General features: G+C 40.0%; 1 protein-coding gene and 1 long non-coding RNA gene across 7 annotated transcripts in view; one reads left to right on the top strand and one right to left on the bottom strand.

The window, feature by feature from the left end:
- SLC6A1 (solute carrier family 6 member 1) overlaps positions 1–13,579 on the bottom strand; it is a 59,093-nt gene that overhangs the window by 24,028 nt on the left and 21,486 nt on the right. The window lies entirely within an intron of this gene.
- LOC107054455 overlaps positions 1–13,579 on the top strand; it is a 143,416-nt gene that overhangs the window by 112,231 nt on the left and 17,606 nt on the right. For 2 of the 4 annotated variants that reach the window (XR_005839385.2, XR_005839388.2), the window contains exon 4: positions 10,296–10,491. This is a non-coding gene — a long non-coding RNA (uncharacterized LOC107054455). Of the gene's footprint in view, positions 1–10,295; positions 12,246–13,579 lie in introns of those variants that run through there. The other 2 variants (XR_005839387.2, XR_005839384.2) reach the window with 1 other exon arrangement.

Raw genomic sequence — 13,579 nt, 5'->3', positions numbered from 1 at the left:
CCTTCCTGCCAACATTCTGTTACATGTTTTTGTTGTAACAGATAGCAGCAGAGGGGCAGTCTGAGAGAACGGCATCTGACACAGAAGTGTATATGAAGCAAAGGGGTGTAACTGAATCCCTCCATGTGGAAAAAATGGCACCCACTGACATTCACTGACACTTGCTGAATGTTAGTGGAGACCAAACAGTGGCTATGAGCACAGTGAGAGGGTGGGTGGTGTGTGTTTCAGCAGTGGCAACAGCAATGTGAAAGACAAGCCACGTTCCGGATGGCCATGCAAAGCTGTCACCTCCACTGGTGCAAATTTGTCCAGAAATCCTGGGAAGCTGATGTGTCCAGAGGTGGTCCAGCTGAGATGAAGTACTATATTCCATACTATACACTGCACTACAAACACTTTATGACCATCAGTCTGTTTTTTGGGTTTTTTTTTAATTGGAAAAAAATGTATTAAAGTTTGGTTGAAGAGAGAGTTATGAAACAAACATCAAATAGAAGTACTTACTGTGTATTTAGGAGGTGTACAAGCATGTTCTGTACTTCAGCCCTCCTCTTTCACCCCCACAGCCATCTCTGCTTCAAAACAGTTACCCAAAAGTGCTGCATGGGCTTGAGGTTGTGATGCTTTTCAAACAGTAACACAACTACACTAAGTACTGTCCAATCACCGATTTTATGCAAAAAATATGGTCATCTCAGCAACCTGAGGAAGGTCTGACCAAAAAAAACCAAAAAACAAACACTTCTGAAGATCAAAAGATGGCCCTGAAAAACCATCAGGGATGTAACTAAAGCAGTACATTCAAATAAAGTAATTTTGAATGCTTTTAAAATGCAAAAGATTGGTCAAGCTTGGTCTAAGATGTGACGTGAAGACAGATCTACTTGCTCCCATTTCTACCTATCCTTAAAAAAAATTTTTTTTCACTCTTCCAAGATACTCAGCAAAGCCTGCATATGAAGAAGAGTAATTAAATAGTTTCCTAAAAATACTGTCCCACCCGCTCTTTGGTTCTTCCCACCCGCAAGCACTTCTACAGCACTTATCCATCTCTCACTGGACATTCGAGGACATCCAACGATACAAACCAGTGGTCAGGCATTGCATGTATATCTTTGACTTAATCTTTGACTTGAAGACAGCCTCACCACCACCAAGAGGTAAAACCAGCAGGTTTTCAACTTTCTGAGCTTCCCAAGCACAAATAGCCCAGTCCTTCAGAAACTTCATCAGAACTGCTCACATTTCTTGAGCTCACATTGACACAGAGCTTCCTGCTGAGCCAATCCATGTAATTTTGAGCCCAAACCACAAGTATTTACTCTCCAACTGCAGCTTCAGTTCAGCACTGAGATGAGCTTCATCTTCAGAGTATACAGAACTCTCCCAGTGTGAAATTCAATCTTAGTGTAATAGATAATAAGACCTAATTTGCATAAAGATCTTATCTGTCATATAGCATTGCCATCAGAGCATATAATGGAGAGATGCTTAAGCAGATACATATCCCTTAATCCTTCACAAGAATGCCTCATATTTCTTTCTGAAGTGAGAAACCAACAACAAACACAGAATCATGAGAAGTACAGTGCATAGCAAAGCTCTTTTGGATGAGAGAGAGGTGAGGAAGTTTTTTAAAAAATGTTATTTTTTGACAAACAATGAATTCTATTACTGTTGTTATCATTAGAGCTAAGGAAATGAAAAAAGCCACAAGTATCCTAAGTGCAAAGGTATTCTGGCAACCCTGGGAGACAGCTCTCAGCCTGTTTAAAGAATAGCAGTATTTTCTTATAAATCCTGTAGTGATTTTGTAGGAATACGTACAGTTTTCCTTAAAAACAGACAACAGATCCTGGAAGAAGATTCCAGGAGTCAAAAGCTTTTCCCACTCATTGTGGAATTACATAAACCTCACATCAGTTCCTCGCGAGGCTCTTGTGCTGACTAACATTACTCCCCAGTCAATCCCACAGTGCTTTTAGCAAGGCTGTGGGTAGTTAAATATTATTTGGGCGTATTATTGCTCAGTTGACAGTAGCAGTATCTGCTCCTGTTACTCAGTATTTACTTACCAGAGGCCAGTCTTTGAACAAAGTTCTAGCATTTACAGACAGAACCAACCAGCCCTTACAATTTGGGGTACATATTTGTTTAAACTTTTTTTGTGTGTATGATTTCTACCTTATGGAATATGGTGTTTTCTCTGTTGTTTCCTTTGCAATAATGTCTTTAACACAATCTCTATTATCTCTATTACTGCATTAAAATAACAATCCACACATCCACTTCAAACTTAACTACAGTTACATATTCAATAAGCTTCACTCTAGAGAAGCTGTCTAGATAAGAACAGCCTTATTTGGGCTCTTATATACTGACTGTATTTCCATCTACCTGACATTTTATAGAACAGAGTAATAACTTTACATATAAAAATGGTTTTGCCCATTATTCTTCACATCAGTATCATTCCATAACTATAAATAACATTGGGAAGCATTTGCATTGTGCAAACACAAGGCCTTTCCTCTGATTCTGCAGTGGTTTTCAGAGTTTCAGCACAAAACACAGCTGTTAGGGAAACATGGAACAGTTCAAAAAGGACATGATGGGTGACAGTCAGCGCCTTGGTTTGTGCTGGGAAGACTGCTTTCAGTATTCCCTCACACACTCACAGGGAAAAAAATGGCACCTGTTCCTCTGGCTCACAGCAGCAAGTCAGCCTCAGGTACTGCAGAGCAGTAGGGTTTGCTGTCCTGCTCTGAGCTGGAGAGGTCAATCACAGGCCTGGCATACAGGAGCTGCCCATCACAGGACTGGCTCCCCAAACAGACCTCTTCTTCCTGACCATCTCTTTTCCCTTTCCCACCCCTGGCCTTCAGTAGTAGTACAGCTACACTTTTCTAACAGCCTCTTCTTATTTCCAGCACATACAAATAAGTGGGTGAGAGATTATTCCCTGTCTTGTAAAGGCAAATAAAAACACATAAGGGCTCCTTTTAACATCAGAGCCTGCCTCTTTGCAAAATAAAATAAAATCTCAGTGTAATTCACTGGAGGTAATGTTTGTCACTTAGTTTTTACCAACATGGTAAATCATTGAGTTATTTCTCATCCCAAATTAGAGAATATCCTGATCTGCTACGTACATGTTTGCTGGCAAGTAACGTTCTACTTCCAAATCTTCCTTATGATTTGTAATATAAATTAAGACTTTAATTCACACAAACGACAAGAGCCAAAAAGACCACCACTACATTTCTGAAGCAGTGTCCACAGACAAATAGCGTGAGGTGGCTATAACCCAGGCACAAGAAGGAATTTCAGACTCTAGCTGAAGTGTTCATGCTGTTTCCCCATTCACATTGCCACAGCCAATAGCTGAGGGTTACAAATCCTGTTAGAAGCCCACAAAAAGTGGCAGCTTGCCTATTTCACTGGCAGCTGCTCCATCCCCAAAGATATACATATTTCCTTTAGTGAAAACATGATATGAAACACTCTGCTTTCCTTCTGCGTGTGCTGAACAAAACTCTTGAGATTTTGGTTTGTCTGAGGTCTGCAAGAATATCCCATCTGTCAGCATGTAATATTTTTTTCTTTTAAGCATTGATGTTTTGTGCAAGACTTGCTAGAAACATATTGCTTTACATGCCAGAATTCATCAGAAGAAGCATCATTCATGCCAGAAGTTACCCATATTTAGTACAGGTGCTGTTGATCACCACTCTGTGACTATCTCCTGTTCCGTGTCAAAACTCACACTGCTGCACTGCTACACAGGAGCCCGCTGCTGAAAGGGGGAGTTGCAGCAAAGGCACCGCTATTGCACGCTGTATGTCCTAACCAAGTCTGCAAAGATGAAACTCACATAACTTGATCCAGATCAACACCCTGAATTTCACTAAGGACACAGCCTATAAAGTTTTTCATGTAGTTCCCAGTATACAAACAGGCCAAATTTAGAGTTGATGCCATCTTAAAATAGACAGCTATAATGCAGATGCTGATATTAATGCTTATTAGTTGAAAAAAAGACATCTTCACTTTGACCCCTTCAAGGACCTACTCAAGGATGTCCCCAAGTTATAGAATTGAAAGGAAAAGGGACCCAAGAGTTGGCTGACATTCAAGCACCACTTCTTTCAATATCAGTGCACCTCTGAGAGGAAAGCGAAAGAAAGAAGAAAAAGAAAATCAGGCAAAAGTGGTAGGAGACCTGCATGGATGAGCAAGGAGCTCACTGAAAACCTCAAATGGAAGAAGAAAGTCTACATGGAAGAGGGATTTGGCCACTTGGGAGGAATACAGGAATGCTGTCGGGGCTTGCAGGGATACAACAAAGAAGGCTAATGCCCACTTGGAGTTAAATATAGCAAAGGAAGTCAAGGACAACAGGAAAGGCTTCTTTAAGCACGTCAATAGCAAAAGAAAGACTAGGGAAAATGCAGATCCGCTGCTGAATGAGGTGGGTGCCCTGGTAACAGAGGACACCAAGAAGGCGGATACTGAATGCTTTCTTTGCTTCAGTCTTTACTTGTAAGTCTGCCACTCAGGAATCCCAGATCCTGGAGACAAGGGAAAGAGTTTGGGGAAAGGAAGGCTTCCCTTTGGTTGAGGAAGATCTGGCCAGAGACTATCCAGGCAAACTCAATGCGGATGCAACCATGGGCACTGAGGGAGCTGGCAGAAGTGACTGCCAAGCTGCTTTTTATCATGTTTAATAGGTTATGAAGAACGGAAGAGGTGCCTGAGGACTGAAGAAAAGCCAGTGTCTCTCCAGGCTACAAAAAGAGCAAGCAGAAAGAACTGCAAAACTACAAGCCAGTCAGCCTCACCTCCATCCCTGGGAAGGGTGATGGAACAGCTTATTCTGGATGTCATCACAAAGGGAATCAAAGAAAACGTTAACAGTACTTGTCAACACTGATTCACCAAAGGGAAATCATTCTTGACCAACTGGTAGCCTTCTATGATGTCATGTAAGTAGATGAGGGGAGAAAAGTGTATTTTTTATACCTTGACTTCAACAAGGCTACTGATATTGTCTCCTGTAACATCCTTGTAGATAAGCTTCAGAAGTGTGAAATAGATCAGTGGACAGTGAGGTGGATTGAGAGCTGGCTGACTAACAGAGCTTGTGATCAGTGGCACAGAGCCTAGTTGGAGGCCTGTAACTAGTAGTTTGGAACCAGTACCTGACACTTGTTTAACATCTCCATCAGTGATCTGGATGAAAGGATAGAACGTACTGTCATCGAGTTTGCTGATGATACGAAGCTGGAAGTAGTGGCTGACACAACAGAAGGCTGTACTGCCATTCAGAAAGACCTGGACAGGCTGGAGAGTTGGCAGAAAGGAACTTCATGAGGTTCAATATGGGCAAGTACAAAGACCTTCACCTGGGGAGAATTAACTGCATGCATCAGTACAGGTTATGGGCTGAGCAGCCAGAGAGGAGCTCTGCAGAGGATCTGGTTGTTCTAGTGGAAAACAGGTTGATTCATGAGCCAGCAATGTGCCCTGGTGGCCAAGAAGTCCAGTAGAATCATGAGGTGTATTAAAAAGAGTGGGGCCAGAAGGCTGAGCTGAGGCGATCCCTCCCCTTTACTCTGCCCTGGTAAGGCCACATCTGTAGTACTGTGTCCAGTGCTGGGCTCCTCAGTTCAAGAAAGACAAGAAACTACTGGAGAGAGTCCAGCAGAGGGCTGGAAAGACAATGAAGGGCCTGGAGCATCTCCTTTATGAGGAAAACCTGAGAGATCTGAGTAGGGGAGGATGTGGGAAGAGAGATCTCAGTGTTTATGAGTCTTAATCAGCCTGAAAAATAATGAAATGTTTCATTTTTCTGTTTTACTCTGAAGACAAAAGGACAAAAATACTATGAAAATAAATCATAAACTACAAAAGCTGTTATTTAATAGAGCATCAAGCTTTGTGCAATGAAAAGATTATGTTTTTGTCCTGGATGCCTCCCCTCTGGTTTTTGTTCTTCTTCTGCCACCTCCAGTTTCTAAATTTTGGGTTATTCGGGTTTGTCTTAAATCTGAAAACACTGCCTAGATGTGTCATGGACAAGTTCTTCACAGGATGACATCTTGGCACATCTGAGATCAGATTTTCTCTGTGTCAGTGGACAAGTCACTTTGGATGACATCCAGAGAGAGAAGTTGTCTAAAACTTTGAGAGCCACCTAGAAGACAGGATTCACGAAGTTCCATGCATCATGTTCAGGGGTAGAAATACATTCTGACAAACAGAGGTAACAGTTTGCAATTTTAGAGTTCTAGATGCCATCTTTATGCAAGGCAAGCTTCCTGTAATTTGCATCACTTTAATGCGATTCATATTTTTTCCCCCACAACACTCAGAAAAACTCTTAGCCAATTTTAGCAGCCACACACAACATTGGACTGAACTTCCCCAAGCCTGGTGAAGAGGAGGCAGCTATGGCAGATGCTGTATTTCCAATTTCCAAGCCTATTGACTGACAATAGCAGCTGCCAACACTGCTAATTCTAAATGATTCTATTTTGAGTACTGCCTCTAGATTTTAGATCATAGCTTATTTTAAATAGCCCTATTTTCAGTCTAAATAAAAGGCTTTACTGTTGATACATTTGATTTGATGCAGTTATACTGCAAACCATTAAAAAAAAATAATAAAAGACTGCAGGCACATGCACATATTAATGCCGTTAAGCCTCTTTCAGGAAAAACTAAAGGAAATATCCTTTTTGGAGGATAAGGAAGGAGTGGGAAGAGAGAAAGAAAAGAAAGCCCTGAATTTGAGGTTAGCTTTTTCAGATGCAGCTCCAAGCTAAAGCCACTTTTTCTTTCTGTTCTATTTTCTTTGATCCTCAAACTTCAATCCAAACCTTTAATTTTAAATGGGATTTCACTCTGAACTTAAAGCTATTTAATTCAAAACAAGAATTTCTCCACCCTCCTCTCCTGCCAAATCATGAATTTGAAGCTGCAATACTGAGGTGCCCAACAAATCTATAAAACTCTCTGGCTTGAAATGATAAGGACAATCAGGAAGCTGACTCAATGTAGGAGAAAGAAAAAGAAAGAAGCTTAAGGTATATTTGACAATTTTGCAAATGAAAACCTGTTGTTGTTAACTGATGGCTCAACAGCATTGTAATACCAACACGGCAAGGTTTCACTCCTGGCCCAAGTCATTTTAAGTCTACACTGGAACAGTTGAGACAGATTCTGCTCTAAAACAATTGCACCACTCTGAACATCCTTCCTTCTGAGGGATGATTCTTGTTAGTCTTTAGAACAGAATTAATTTGAAAAGGTTTCCAGTAATGAGAAATGGTGCATTATAACCCAATCACTGTAACCTAGGTTTAACCCATCTCTAGCTTTCTAGATGCCAAGAAACTTCTAGGTTTTGCTGCTTTGGTCATCAGAAATAAACTTAATCTCCTTGGGCACCTCCTGTCTGCATCACTTCTCATTTTCTACAGCAGAATTTGGGACCATTGAGAATGGCTAGCTCTCACACAGTCATTTATCTAAAATATATAACCAAATACCCACTTTGCTAACTTCAGTATAAGCTCAGACTGTTTCCTACCTTCTGAAAGGATTTTTAAAAAATTAAAAAACCGTCCCAAAATTTTTATTTACAGTAAGTTGACCAAAACATATCCATGCACCAACACCTACATTACTCATGACTGAAAGCTGACTATTGCTTTCTATCATTAATTAAAGCCTGCCACTATTATCAAACAGAAAGACAAGACACCATCTGGTGAATACCCACTCTTCAAGGAGAGAACGGGACAATTCAGATCCAGAGACTAGTTCTGCAACCTGAAAACTATAGTCCATATCTGGGACATTTTTCCCCTCAAAGTCAATAACGCAGAACTAGTGCTTGCCAGCTTGACTTGAAAGACCCATCAGTGCCACACAGGCGCTGTACTTAACTGGGGTAATTAAGCTGATCAGAAGTCCAGACCAACAAGTAGCAGCAAATTTGCATGTCCTAGACAAAAGTATGCCATCTGGATAAGTTAAGGGATAAGTGTCCCTTTGCAAAGACCAGGCAAATGGGCTGTTTTATGAGACATGGAAGGTGACTGAGAAACCTTGTCAGTAAGTCAAGCCTTGCCGAAGAGAAAGTGTTAAATTTTCCAGTTTCAACCCACTGTCCACTTAGGTTGTAAAAGGAAAGCTGTTCATGCCAAGGTAGAAATTTATTTAGAATCAGTAAGTACAATACATGATTTTTCTTGATATTGAGGAGTCTAACATAATATTTCAGTATAAAGTCCAACCTAGAGTGTCAGAAGGTAAACATCCTGCCCATGGAGGCAAAGGGGAGGATTATCTTATCTCTTCTAATAATAAGCCATCTGAATGAATTATTATTCATAGAAGATACAAGATTTGCTCATTTCTGCCTGCAGATTAAGTTAAGCTTGAATTTTCCTAAAGGTACACGTTCTATCAGGAAAAAAGTTTAAAAAGGAAGAAAAATGTTTTCATATCAGGTAATTGCACATGTGGCTTATTCTGTTCTAAAAATGGATAAGTCTGGGAGCCTGCACCAATCTGCAAGGTTGCCAGACACATTTATTTATACCTGACCTGAAGAATACAAGAAACCAGACCCACACCTGGTGATTTGAACACTCGTACTGATACCACTTTAATCCCATCTGACAGTCTAGGAAAAATAAAAATCAGTTATATGTATTTAATTATACCAGACAAAATCTTATTTGCTGCAGCAAATAATTCAGCATGATTTTTTCCTTTAGGAAATTGCTTTCTTCACACTCCTTCCTCAGACTTTTACAGCCATACAATTGCAAGGTTTGCTGTATTTGCCAAGGGTATATTAATCTAATTTGCTAATTCAATCATCATTTGCAAACTAATGACTGAGCATGTATAAAAACTACATTAAGATATCCAGAACACAAGCTATGTTGATGAATAGTTTCTCAGAGAAAATAAAATCAACTTTCAACTCAAGAAAAAATAAAATCTGTACATACTTCTAATTCAAGAACGTAGTCCTTTTCTGGACAACAGCTCTGTTATTAATACAATTAACAGCAAATCAAACATAGCTCAAGCTTCCTCCCTATCTGGATTGCTCCAAGAACTCCAGCTATAACCAAAATGTTGGTTAAGTCAGCAATTAGCTGCCTTGCCCCACCCTTACCAACAGGAGCAGCAGTAGGCCACCTACTCCTCAATCTGTAAAGTCCATTTCAGTTTCTCTCAAAAATTAATATTTTTGTGTTTATCTAAAATTACTCAAGTCACGTGAATTCTCTATACGTGGATGGGATTTGGAGAGAGAGAAGAACCACACCATACAAGCAAAAAAAAACAACTCCCAAACCAGCAAACCAAACAAGAAAACCAACAGTGTAATGTGAGCCACCACCAGCAGCAGCCATAGAGTACTTGATTCTGCATTCTAACACCAATTCTGGTCTGACCTATAATTAGTATTTAAGCATACAAACTCCTAAAACCATCAGGAATTCAGTTTCAGGTGTGATCCTAAAGCACATCTGGAAATCCAAGTCTTAATCACCTGTATAGCATGCCTGCCACTCAGCTCTGTTCTGAGCTGGCAGAGAGGACCCTCACTGGAAGAAGTTGTGCATATTATACACTATGGAACACATTTCTGGCATTCATGTGTTAATGAATGACCCCTATTTTCAGTGCATCCAAATTAGATTATTGTGCCAGAATTTCCTCAAATGGCGATCTGAAAGAAGTGTCCTTAGGCAATCACAGATGCATAATACTGTCTCTTAATTTATTTGGGAAAATAGCCTGAAAATTGGGATAGTTATGTTTTCTTGCCAACCAAGTACTCTCAGCTGCTTATGGATAATAGATGAGCAATGTTATTTGTCAGCAGGCTTCCAGACTCCTGAAGTTATTTTGGCTGGCTCCATTCCTCTGCTGCCATACACTAGTATATGTTCAATTCCACACTCCTTTTCAAAGATTTCACATAATCCTCCTGTAGCAGCTCCTCAAGATCGATGCATTCCACTTCATTTACAACCTCAGCACTGTTCAGACAATCTGTTAAAGTAGAAGCCGATTTCTAGGTAAAATGTGCAATAGATCTTAGAAAAGCATGTATTTGCTCACTGGATCAACCTACAGAAATATCAGCCCTGCACAATAACTCAGAGTTCTCTTACCAAGAGCAATTCCTTATTAGAACATTGGATGTAACAGCTTTTAAACATTAAAAAGCAATATATGATCATTTGTCTATTTTACAGCGATATGAAAAAAAGATAAGATGGCCACAATCATCCAAAAGAATCAAGGAATCACAGAATCATGGAACAGATGAAGTTGAAAGGGATCTCTGGAGACCATGTGGTCCAACCTCCCCGCACAGGCAGGATCACCCAAAGATGCTTGCCAAGGCCAACAGGAACTGATCAACCTGGAATTGGCTCTAGCAGTCAAAAGGTACATTTTCTAGAACTTGTGGATCATACAGTAGAGTGGCTGAAATTGTTTCACAGTACAACCTTTTTGTATATAGAGGTGAGTCAGCATGTAAAGGAGTAGCATTCAAGTTTTCAAAGGTCACTTACTCTGTTGACTATGAACTCCAAAGAAACAAGTTTATAAAACACCTGTCTTTTTCCTGTCACAAAATAAGAGCATAATTTGCAGTACCCAAAAGAGTTGGCTCACCAATTTCCATTTATTTGAAGGAACACTAGTAATTGGGTATCCAGAATTTTGCGCATAAAGTATGAAGTCTGACATCTGTGGGGTAGGTTTACCTTGGTTGGGCATCTATCTCACAAATCCAATGCACTCTCTCAAATGATTTCCCTCCTTGCATTGCAGAGTTTGATCACAAGGACAGGGTAGGAGTAACCCAAAATCTGAACAAGATTTGCATAGAACAGACTTGGAAGAATCTTGAATGACAAAACTAGTTCATCCCAGCTCTGGGTACAGGTTTAAAATGCAAAATAGAAAGACTTGGCTTTTGTTTCAACTGTCAAAATCATCTCTTCTGCTTGAGAGTGGACTGAAGCCAGGATGGCACTATTTCAGATTACTTTACTGTGTTTATACACAGATGAGAGGAATTCAGGGTGCTAGTGGTAATTCCATGCATCACATAATTTAGCACAAACTACAGAACATGCCTACACTAAACGATGCAGTGCAGCACCAAGACAGTTAAAATGGCTCTGAAAAAGCTATCTCGCTGCTGGATACAGCCCATTCAAGTAAGCTCATCAGCTAACCCACTGTTGCATGTCTAGTACCCATGCTCATTTGCTGAGTTAGCTTTATTTGCTCAACTATGTTGGCACTGGCAATTTCAATGTCATTTGCTGTATGCAGTTTCTGTTGCCCTCAATTAGTCTTTGCCAGTTTGTCATCATGGTGTTACAGTTTAGCATACTTCAGCAACAGAAGCGGCACACTGCTGAGCAAGAATGCAGTGCGCTACATTAATACACTCACCCAAAAGAAAATGAAACTTCCTAACCTGTGCTCTTTAAGTAAAGAGAGACCATATGACCTTTGATCAGTGAGATCTGGCATTGTGCCTTATGGCATTATTGTGCCCACTTCACATACCTTTGCTGTGTTCACCCTCATTTTTGCATTTCCATTTTCACTAGCTCCAACCCAACAGAGAAACAATTGCTGAAGTAATGAGGGAGAAAGAGGGAAGGAAAGGAAGGATTTTCTCTGGCAAAAGGGCTACAAAGGTGATCAAACAGCTGGAGTGACTCTCTTGTGAAGAAAGGCTCTCCAACCTAAGCCATTTTATAATCCTATGAAAACCAAAGCTGAGAACTCCTATTATAGCCTCAGAGGCTAGGATTATTTCATGCTTTTATTTATTTAAAATCTCTTAAGTCCATTTTGTACTCTCTCCTACCTCAGATACTGGACATTTCTCTGAATTACTTTCCCCCCCCAAATACTGTGCCTTTCCAAGCTGTCTTAAGAGGATGTGTGTTTGAGACAGTGAGAGACAAAAATATGAAGAATATTTTTCTTCTCCCTTCTGTCCCTTATGTCATAGAGGAATGACACGTTATTTGATACAAGATTATGTTATTACTGAACCAACACTTAGAGGACAAGAAGTTTACAGTGATTATTACAGAATATCATTAATATATATTTAACAAAATATAAATTATAAATTCTGGGGGATACAAATAAATAGATCCTATCCTTAATCTCTAAGCAGATCTGCATACTATTTGTTGTAATATACAGTTTTTGCTTTGTTTTTTCTCTCTACTACGTAAGCCTGAAAAGTACGCTAAAGATTTTCTTCCATTTCAGCTAATGGTTCTTGCTGTTCCATAGACCACTGTCTCCAAAATTTTTCCCATCTCATCCACTGTAGTTAGGCTGACCCACTTGATTGAAAAGATTTACCAAGGCCCAAAAGTAGGAACCCATTGGTATCTGATAGAGAGCAGATAGTCATGACAAAGAAACTTGGTTCCCCTACTGAATTTGAAAACTAAATCAGCAATGCTGAAAATTTAAGTACTCTGCTAAGAATGGCTTTGTATTTATCCAACAATTACATTAACTCTATGTCATAAAATTGGATGTACTACTGTAATTATACACATACAAAACACTACTTAAAAGTCTGAAATGAATGTGTTCCTTTTTATACTTCACTGCCTCACTATTTCAGATTATTTCCCTTTAAAAGCAACAACAAGTATTATGTTCAGACCAAGAGAAGTGAGGAAGAAGGCAAAATGCCTCTAAACCCCAGATATCCTAAATATCCCTCATAAAATAGCACTTTCAGATCCCACCGAGCTGAGAGCAACTTAATTCCTGCAATTGCAATTCCAGCCACTGCAAGTCATTCACAGCTCTCCCATGAAAGCATTAAAAGTTAAGATTTAATTAGCATCCCTGATTAAATAGCAATTCATACAGCCATTATGTCTTCCATCTAGGGAGTGCAGTTCTCCAAAGAAGCAACAAAAGGGGGACAGAAACAAAACAAAAACATGTCCTCTCCCTAAAGTACCTAAATTCTCCATACAACCCAAACTCACCACTTCCCATTTTCTTCAAACTTTATCACGGCAAACATTCACGATTTATGATGGAAAGGCACTGCCAGACACACTTTGAACACACACTCTTGTGCAAAGGTTCCATTGACAGGCCTGAGAGGATACAGAGGCTTAACAAAATCATGTAATTGTAATGAAATAAGGCAGCTAAAGGGGGCAGCACCAACACTAAGCCCAAACAGACTCATCCAGCAGCTGTGGCTCACGAGCCTGCACTACTGGGACTGGGGTAAAGGAGAAAAATGTACATCCACAATAAGAGTTTAAACAACAAGCATTTTAGAGCCTTGCCTCAGCTCCTATTCTTCCACTTAATCTTTTCCTATTGTGATGGGTTTATAGACATATGAACTCCCCCTCGGGACAGCTGAGTTTGCAGTTCTTCACACTTGCTGTCCTTTGGGAATCCTGAACTGATACAGAAAAAGTGAGTGAGGGCAATACTATGAGGCCAAGCATAT

Source organism: Gallus gallus, chromosome 12 (genome assembly GCF_016699485.2).
Source record: "Gallus gallus isolate bGalGal1 chromosome 12, bGalGal1.mat.broiler.GRCg7b, whole genome shotgun sequence".
NCBI classification, from domain to species: domain Eukaryota; kingdom Metazoa; phylum Chordata; class Aves; order Galliformes; family Phasianidae; genus Gallus; species Gallus gallus.
This window is presented reverse-complemented; position numbering and strand designations above follow the sequence as displayed.